The sequence below is a fragment of the Mytilus trossulus genome, chromosome 2 (genome assembly GCF_036588685.1).
Source record: "Mytilus trossulus isolate FHL-02 chromosome 2, PNRI_Mtr1.1.1.hap1, whole genome shotgun sequence".
NCBI lineage: Eukaryota > Metazoa > Mollusca > Bivalvia > Mytilida > Mytilidae > Mytilus > Mytilus trossulus.
The window spans coordinates 52769310-52779600 of record NC_086374.1 but is presented as its reverse complement, the minus strand read 5'-3'; positions in this window follow the sequence as shown (position 1 = coordinate 52779600).

Below are 10291 nucleotides of genomic sequence, written 5' to 3'. Positions count from 1 at the left end.
CGCACATCAAATTTATTCGTTCATAGTGTGTTAATTTACGTTTTTTGATTGAGTTCAGATATTTTATCGTGTGTTTTTCTATGTTGTGATGTTTTGCTATAGTTTTAGAAAAAGGTTTGGTACCATTAAAACGTTTAGTCCCGCTGCAAATGTTTGCACCTATCATAAGTCAGGAATCTGATGTACAGTAGTTGTCGTTTGTATGAGTAATGTATAGGTGTTTCTCGTTTTTTATATAGATTAGACTGTTGGTTTTCCCGTTTGAATGGTTTTACACTAGTAATTTTGGGGCCCTTTATAGTTTTTGTTCAGTGTGAGCCAAGGCTCCGTGTTGAAAGCCGTACATTGATCTATAATGGTTTACTTTTATAAATTGTTTTTTGGATGGAGAATAGTCTCATTGGCACTCACACCACATCTTCTTATATCTAACTATTTTGTGTTGAAATAAGCTTAAAAAATCCTATTGCCCAGTATTGACAAGCCAGGAAAAACCAGGTATTTCCCGCCCCGAAAACCCCGGGCGGGTAATACTTTGCCAACCCTGATGACTAAATATTGATATATGAGTCGCATAAAAATGAATAAATATACTTTTTAGAAATTTTAGCGGATTTATCTCTTGACTATTAATAATTTCCATTTTTCTTCACATCATTTCTTTGAAAAACTTGCGGAATTAATTTAAATAAAAGTATGCATCACTGTCAGGCAAAACTCTGATTATTTGTTCTGGTGGTAAATAAATCATTTTATAAGGTAAATTCATTGATTCGAAATCTGATAATTAAAAGACAACCCATGCATGTGCTTTTCAACATATATTCAACAACTGTGAAAGAATCAAACCAGCAATATTTATTTTCTTGATTTTCCAATATAGTTCAACGAGCCCTATTGACATTTAGAATATAATGAATATATATGACCTAGCCCATTTACTGTTTGTTACATGTGTAACATGACATTCTTGGCTCACATTGGTGTGAGTGAAAATCATCATAACAAAAATCAAACCTGGTCCATAAGTTTTCGCCAAATTCATCAATAAGTCAGACTGTGCTTTGCTTTGAACTTCAGCTAGCCGAGAATTATGTGCACGACAACTACTCTGTTTAATAAGAAAAAAAAGCATTAATAATAAAATCTGTATCACTGTTATCTGCAGAGGAGATATTTTACCCCTGGTAAATTGCAAACTGAATTTGTATATCAGATGAACATTTTTTTCATATGTTTATCTTTTTTTTACAATTGAAATTAGGAAAATAAACTTGCACTGTGTAACAATGACTTCATAAATACACATGTGTAAATCGAAATATCACAATGAGACGTTATCTTACCTCCAAAAAAAAAAGAAGAAAATTTTACTAATATAAACATTTCTGCATGGAAGTGTATATTTGTTTTCTCATCCTATTTCGAGAAAACTAAATGCTCATTTCACATTTTGTTTCGTTATTCGCACAGTATTTGCGATTTTTTTTTATTATTTGTGCAATTTCGTTAACATTTTGCGTAATCAATATATAAAAAGTATTAGTTATAGACCCTAATAGTGCTTTACAACTAAAACGAACATGATCTAAATTGAAAAATAATTGAAACTTAGAAGTGGACCAAACAATATTTGAGTATGTTTCATCTAACTTGGCTCACAAGATCAAAAGAGCTGTTCTCAGCACTTGGCGCCCGTCGTCCGTCTTGTCATATATTTGTTTACAAAAATACTCGCCTCTGAAACTACTGGCCTAAATTCAACAAAACTTAACATTTTAAATAACTATTGGGTCTAGATAAAAAATGTGTTCAGAGACCCTTCAAGCCTATCAAGATGGATACATGGCTCAATATAGAACATAGCAGGGGGTGGGGGTAAATTCAAGTTTTGTCTATTATTTTGAAAACTAACAGAGGCAAACATTTCATAATGTTAAGCTCAAGCTATTTTCTGTTTGCTTTAAAACTGTCACAGCTTCTTATAAGAATTATTATCCTTAAATGCCAAAATTTACCAATCCTTTTTTGTCATATTTTCCTATTTTCATGAACAATATAATAAAGCATATATGATCATCAAAACAGGACATGCAAAGCATGCAGTCTTTATAGAGGAAATCGTATGATGACTTCTTATTATAGTTATTGTCAATTTGTGAAGATTTTATACCATATGTGTTTGCGTTTTTGCGAAATATCTCATAAATTAAAATAGACCATATAAACCCAATAAGGAAAAAGTAATTGAAAGTTGATGTGATGTATAGTAATTACAGAATTCTTCATCGATTCGGAAGTTGAAATTTTAATTAAATTCAAGTTTTAGTGTTTTGAATATCTTAAAAACTATAATAGGTAGTTATTCACTTTTACTAGGAAAAATTATCAGCAAAACAAGATCTACAGATAAGTCAACAAGATCAAAAGCGTTAGTTGACTCTTCATTTCATTACGATTTTAAAACAAATTCTGGACTTTTTACCTATTTTTCATATCCACAATAACTGATTAACAAACTAGAGATTTTCTTTTTATGGATTCTACTCCACAGTTTATTTCGTAGAGTCGATTTGGTAGTAATGTTTTACAGATCTTTGACTATTTCTGATTCATTTATTTACTACTGCTTTTTTTTTGTAGACTTATGATGATTTATAGTTCACATATACAATCTTAAGACAACATTCTAATGTTAAATAAAAGTGAGAAAGGAAATGGTGAGAAAGGAAATGAAAAATATAAGTTGACCAATTAATGAGATGTCATTTAATTGTTTTTGTTGTTGTGTATATATCTCATTAATCGTCAAAACAACCAATTTGCAAAACATCATCAACCGTGGTTTAATGCGCAATGTCGTGTGAAACGAGACGATTTTCACGTAGCAAAGAAAAACATAATTTATTTAAAACGGAGGAAAGTAGATACGATTTGAAAAAACATAGTAAGGCATAAAAGCCAGTAATGAACAAAAGTTAGGAGGAGTTTTTATTTAAATCTGAACTCGAGCTGCGTAGTAGTGATCAACATGATCCAGGTAAATTATAGCATGTTTTAAATGATTGTAAAAGATTCCATGATAAAAAAAAATCCAATCGGCTTGATGAACTTCATGCTTATTTCTATTTTTTAATACAGACAGAGAACTAGATAATATTTATTTTGATATACCAGATTGCAATGACGAACGTGTAGATGCAATCTTAAATGGTAAAATTACTGAAAATGGATTTAACCGTTAGAGATTTCAAAAACTGAAAACGCCAGATTATGATATGGTCTTAAAAGAAAATGCGAAATTTACAATTCAATTGATAATGCCCTCATATCTTAAGTTTTGTAATAAAATATTAGACTCTAGAGTCATATCTCTTCTTATATACCAGGAATAAATTTTGTATATACGCCAGACAGGCGTTTCGACTACAAAAGACTTATCAGTGACGCTTAAATCCAAAAAAGCTAAAAAGGGCAAATAAAGTACGAAGTTGAAGAGCATTGAGGACCAAAATTCCATATAGTGAAATAACTGTAGTATCTTTCCTAGGAAATTATTTACTACAATACTTAAAAGAAGACTCTCAAAGGATGCAGATTTATTTGAAAACCAAACGCACAAAATGGCTATAGGAAAGGCTATTTAACACTGGATAAAATCTTGTTTATATGTTTTCATATAAATATATTTATAAATTGGTTACAAACCTTATTGTACGGTTGTAGACCTTATGAAAGGGTTTGATACTGTTTGTAGATTATGGTTAAGGCAAAAATTAATATAAAATCAAGTTACCGGAAATCTTTTAATAGTGACTTCTAATATGCTGAGTATTTAATCTTGTGTCAAACAGCGAAATGCTATTTCTGGTATTTTTCTTGTGATCGGGATACGCCAAGGGGAAAATTTGTCACCTTTTTTGTTTTCTAATTTACTTTTGGATCTGGAAAACTTTCTATGTGAAAACAATATAAATAAACTTGAACAGTATCAACGCATAAAATGTTGATGCGACTATCATAAAAGTGAGAGGCTTAGCTAGCTGTACAACTAGTTTTAATCCATCATCTTCTACAAAAGAAAACGCCCGTACCAAGTCAGAAATATTACAGTTATCCATTCGTTTGATGTGTTTAAGCTTTTGATTTTGCCGTTTGATTATGAAATTCCCATTTCGTATTTTTCTCGGAGATCAGTTTTTTTGTGAATCTAATTTTTGGACAATTGTTGCACATTTTTATCTTATGCCATGCAGATGGCACTATCATACTTGCTGAAACAGCGAGAAACATGCAAATTTACATAAAATATGCTTGATTTATATTGTACACAATTGAAACTTTCTGTAAAAACTGATAAGATAAAGATTATTGTATATTGAAAAAGAAAAATAACAAGAGAAACCACTTAGAGAAACAGAGAATGCCTGTACCAAGTCAGTAATATGACTGTTGTTATATATTCGTTTGATGTGTTTGAGCTGTTGATTTTTCTATTTGATTAACTTTCCGTTTTGAATTTTCATGGGAGTTCAGTATTTTTGTGATTTTACTTTTTACATGATTTCAAATTGTATGTTTTTATATTGAAATGGTCGATTTATCCTTCTCTATTATTTTGGTTAAGTTGTAACGGTAGATTTACAAATGCAAGAAAAAAGTGATAGATCAAGCAGAGAAGACACTCTATACTCTTGATAGAAAAAGTAGGAAAAGAATAGTAGGAATTCATATATCCCTATTGATTTTCAACTAAAATTATTCTATTCTTGGGTTAAGACCATACTGATTTACTAATGTAAACTGTGAAGTTTCGAAAACGATAATGGTTTAGATAGAGAAACACATTCTTTCCTTACGAACAGCTTCTCCTTATGTTATGGTGTACGGTATAACAGGCAGATATCCCTTATAAAACAAAGCACGATTAGGAATACACGGTCAGAATTATTAAATAGCGCACAATTATCAGGGTTGTTATAACAATTTTGGTATAACATGTATAGTTCTGGAAATATTGATTATAACTTGATTAATTCCATTAAATCTACATAAAAAAACCTGTCTGAGGGATGTTTGGAATAATTAAAGTATTTTAACAAATTTTGACATCAAATAAATATGAAGCAAATTTAACACGACTAGTTTATTTAAAAGTTAAGCCGAAAACGTCTCAAGGAGGGATAATATTTTCTAACAAGCACGAATTTTGTTTAGAAAATTACTTATTAAATTACTTATTAAGATTGAAAAGAGAAAATAGGATTTACATAACCAAACTTGTATGTTCAAATATCAAAATTCCCTAAGAAACTGGTCGATGGCAAAACATTTCAAAAGAGAAAAGATTATGAACTTCGTGAAGAAATAATAGATTCATTATTATTTGTATGCCACAATGACGAGGTTACAAAATTAAGATAAGAAAAATCCAAAATTGCTATATTGTTAACCCTTCAGAAAATTTGATGTCTTTATATGATATGGTTATATGAAGATGTAATTAATAAATGTAATAGTCTTCATCTTGATGATATTTTTTCGTTCAATAATTTTCTCAATTTACTGCTGAAATTTACCCCAAGGAACTTACTTTAAATAAATTAAATGTATTCGGAAATAACTGTCCTTTCCTGGATTTAGATATTTCGGTTTTAAACGGGAAACTACACACTAACATTTACGACAAAAGAGACGATTTTTCGTTCCCTATTTTTAATTTTCCATTTTTAGATGGTGATGTTCCTTTAGCACCATCTTACGGTGTTTATATTTCACAACTTGTTCGCTATGCCCGTGTCTGTGGTGACGTTTTTTATTTTAACGAACGCAACCTATGTATTACTGGTAAATTATTAATCCTGGGATATCGTTACCATAAATTACTTAAAATCTTAACTAAAATTTCCATAGATATAAAGATTTGGTTTTGAAAATTGGTCGTACCTGTAGAAAACTTATTTCAAACGGGATAGCACATCCTCATTTTTACGGAAATGTTGTTAACCGTGCCCATCAATTTAGAAATAATCCATGTAAACTCGTTGCTCCTTAAAATAAACTTATTATTAAAGGTTACCTATTCAACACTGTGATAAGATCATTGGATATTGTTTTTATTGATAAAATATTGACTTTGTTATAAGTACATTAAAATCTAACTAAATATCACTAGTATGTTATATACATATACATTTTCATGGATCTACAATCTGTCGATACCAGTAACTTGGCATTGCAGAAGGTCATGTTTTCTCTGGCTGTTTATGACGTCTTTACACTAAATCCATTGTATGATGTATGTGTACGGATTGATTGCTTAGTCTTAGAGGCATGATTTTTTTTATTAGTTGTTAATGGCTTTGAACTAGCTGTCAGATAACTGCGAATACTCTCAGATCTGTTCATTGTGTCTTTTTGTGTAGGGATGTATAAGTACCCGGCCACGTCCACTTTATTTTTTTTGTCTATCTGATGAGTGAAGCCTTTTTCAACTGATTTTTATAGTACGTTCTTATGTTGTACTGTTATACCACTGTCCCAGGTTAGGAGGAGTGTTGGGATCCCGCTAACATGTGTAACCCCGCCACATTATTTATGTATGTGCCTGTCCAAAGTCAGGAGCCTGTAATTCAGTGGTTGTCGTTTGTTTATGTGTTACATATTTGGTCTTCGTTTATTTTTTTTACATAAATAAGGCCGTTAGTTTTTTCACTTGAATTGTTTTACATTGTCTTATTGAGGCCTTTTATAGCTGACTATATGCGGTATGGGCTTTGCTCATTGTTGAAGGCCGTACGGTGACCTATAATTGTTAATGTTTGTGTCATTTTTGGTCTTTTGTGGATAGTTGTCTCATTGGCAATCATACCATATCTTCTTTTTTATATTCAATCAATTTTCTAATACAAACCTATGAAATATCTATGATTATGAATACTTTATCATCACGTACATTTTTTCGACTGGCGCTTTTAACTGTGAGTGATTGACAGGTTTTATTAATGTATATAGTTATCAAAAGATGTGGGATATGTCAAAGAGACAATTTTTCATTCAAGTCTAAATTTGTAAAAGAAAAACCATTATTGGTCGAAGTACTGGCTCTTACCAAACAGTAACAAACAATGTATAAAGCTATAAAGGGTTTCAAAAGTTACTAGTGTAAAGATATTCAAACGGAAAAACCAACAGTCGAATCTCTAAAAAAACGAGAAACACTTTCGAAACACAAAATCAAACGACAAATACTGACCATCAGGTGTCTGACATAGGACAGATGCAAACAAACTGCAGCGGTTTTAAACATTTAAATAGGTACCAAACGATACCCTCACCTGGAACAATAGTGTTACATCTCAACATAGAAAGACACAACATAAACTACATTTGATCTATGACACAATAGAATAATACAAAATCAATAAAATAAGTGATGAATGAATAAAGGTAGTAGTAGCATGCAGCTGTGAAATGTTTAATATATGTTGTGTATAAAGAATTATGTATAATGAACTATGTATGTTTACATCTTTCTATCTTGTTCACCATTGTAAAATAATATGAGGCAGGCATTACCTGTAAATGGGGACGAAGTCTGTATGAATTTTTTTTTTTGAAACTTAAATATTTGCGAAAAAAAAAACCAACTCGGAAATACCGTAACGTTTCCGATTTTGGTTCTGTTGTTAGGGATTTTGTTTGTGACGTTATCTAAGTTATGACGTCATATGCAATGTTAACAAAGAAACGCTATCATCAGGTAACGTTTTTTTCATATCAAGGAATTATTAAAAACGAAATTGGTATTGTGTTCCTTCCTATTTTATACTAGACTGGTAAATATATATTACAACAGCTTCATACAAACGAGACTGGAAAAAGGAAGTACATTGTAGATTTCTGCGCAGACATAAAAAAAAGAACTATTTTGAGTTCATTCGTACAATGAAAAGGAGTATGTTCAGTAAGACCCCTTTTTGGCCCCAACATATAGCAGTTTTACAAAATTGTGATAATATAATCGTTAATCCATTTATTGGAAAGTGGAATGATTCTGCTACATAAATATGGGTCGTTTTTGATAATACCATGCACCTATATCGGTTACTAGCATCATAAAGTCAAGCTAAATAACTGAAATCTTCACATTTTTAGCATTTTAGTAAAATTTTAGACGGTTTCTGTCAAAAATGAAAGTGGACGCATTCGTGTTCATTCATAATATTGAAATGTAAGTCGTATTTGATGATTACACATAATATATATAAAGTTTGAGGATTAACACGGATGCGGCCACTTTTCACTTTTAATTTTTGACAAAAAACATCTGAAAAGTGACGATGTTTGGTCAATTTGACGGATTTATCATATTAAAGCTTTAATCAAAAGTAAAATCACAAAAATACTGAACTCAGAGGAAAATCAATTTGGAAAGTCCATAATCACATGGCAAAATCAAAAAACAAAACGCATCAAAAACGAATGGACAAGAACTGTCATATTCCTGACTTGGTACAGGCATTTTCAAATGTAGAAAATGGTGGATTAAACCTGGTTCTATAGCGCTAACCCTCTCACTTTAATAACAGTCTCATCAAATTCCGTTACATTTACATGATGCGTTAGATAAACAGTCACAATCAATAAAAAGCATTTTTAATGACTTATTCAGTTAAAATCTTTCACAAAAACTAATTAAATCAATTGAAATAGACACTTAAGTGTTTAAAAAGTGTCCAAAATATTTCGTCTAGATGAACTTGAAAATAAAGGCCAAAATCGGCCCTTACCGGACCTACTCCTTTCGGGAAAATTTTCCCGATTTTTTTTATTGATTTTTCTACTGTTATTGGGGACTTCGTCCCCATATTATTTGTAACATTTGTTTGTTTCTTGTTACAGTTTAAATTTTCTAGAGTGTTAATAAAAGTTCATTAACGTTTGAAACCATAATTTCTGTCATTTATTACAGAGTTTTATAAAATAATCATCCTTTAATCCGACAAAAGAAACGATAGATTTAAGATGATTTCTTTCTTTCTCAAAACAAGGGTACAATAATTGTTTTATCAAGCTTTCTTCAAATACGTTTATAACTTAATATCAAAAGGTCTCTTCAAATATTAATTTTAGTTGTAGTGGTATCAAGTGTTATGAAATATTACCTGAGAATCCAACCAATTAAAGGCTTCGTGACTGAGGAAAAAACAAGATATTCCAAAATGAGTCCATCCTAAAGGACATTCAGAATTCACTTCATCTAAAAGTTAACAGTAACATTTAAATTAATAATTTTAAGTTTAGGATCAAGCAAAAAATAGTGGATGTATTTCTTACAAAGTTTGCAATCAAAACGCCAGAAAGAAAATGCAAAAGTCGAGAGAAGATTATTATAGATTTAGTTTTACAAATTGCTCGATGTTCAATTAATTTTTTTATTTGTCTAGGATACATGGATTAAAAATCTAAAGTATTTGCATGGCCTTTTACAGAACAAAAAAAAATCAATAAGTAATTGATAGCTGTTCTGTTTTGAAAGCATTATGTTTTATAATTACGTATGTAATAATAAAACTCATAGTAGATGCCAGGATATGCAAATTATATATTTGTTGTTCATGTTGTGGCGCGTTTAGTTTTTTTCGTCATTTGAATTTGACGGATAGTTTTCTCAATGAAAATCAATCATGCCATGTCACCTTAATTTGTTTAACCACTTTCTGTTTTATTTAAGGATATTCTTTCTATATATTGTATGGACAGGTTCAACGGCTTCTTGTTAACATCAAATAAAAATATAACAAAATGACCCCAATAAGTGCCATCCTAAAGGACACACGTAATTTGTTTTATCTGAAAATGTCGATAAAATAATGCTTGGAATACAATTATGAAAGTAACATGATTAAATCTATTCGAATTGTGCTTGATAAAGGAAGGAACAATGTGTTGAAGTGTTTTGCTGCAAGAGATTCATGATGTATACTTAATTTCGTATATAAAAATAATAAACATACCGAATAATATCGACAGGTAAATAAATACTAGTAGTGATTTCGGTAACATGATTCCGATAGACGTTCTTGATTCGTATCTTGTCGTATATTGTATAACCTTGCAAATTGTAATATCAAAGTTTATCTTGGCACGTTGAATGTTGATTTTAAACTTTAAGTCCAAGGTGCTTGCAATCTTTAAAACTAGTAAGAACTAATGCTTACTTGTAACTACTATATATATAGCTAATAGACCACTTTCGAGTTCATCCGTCACCGGAAAAAACTCGTCA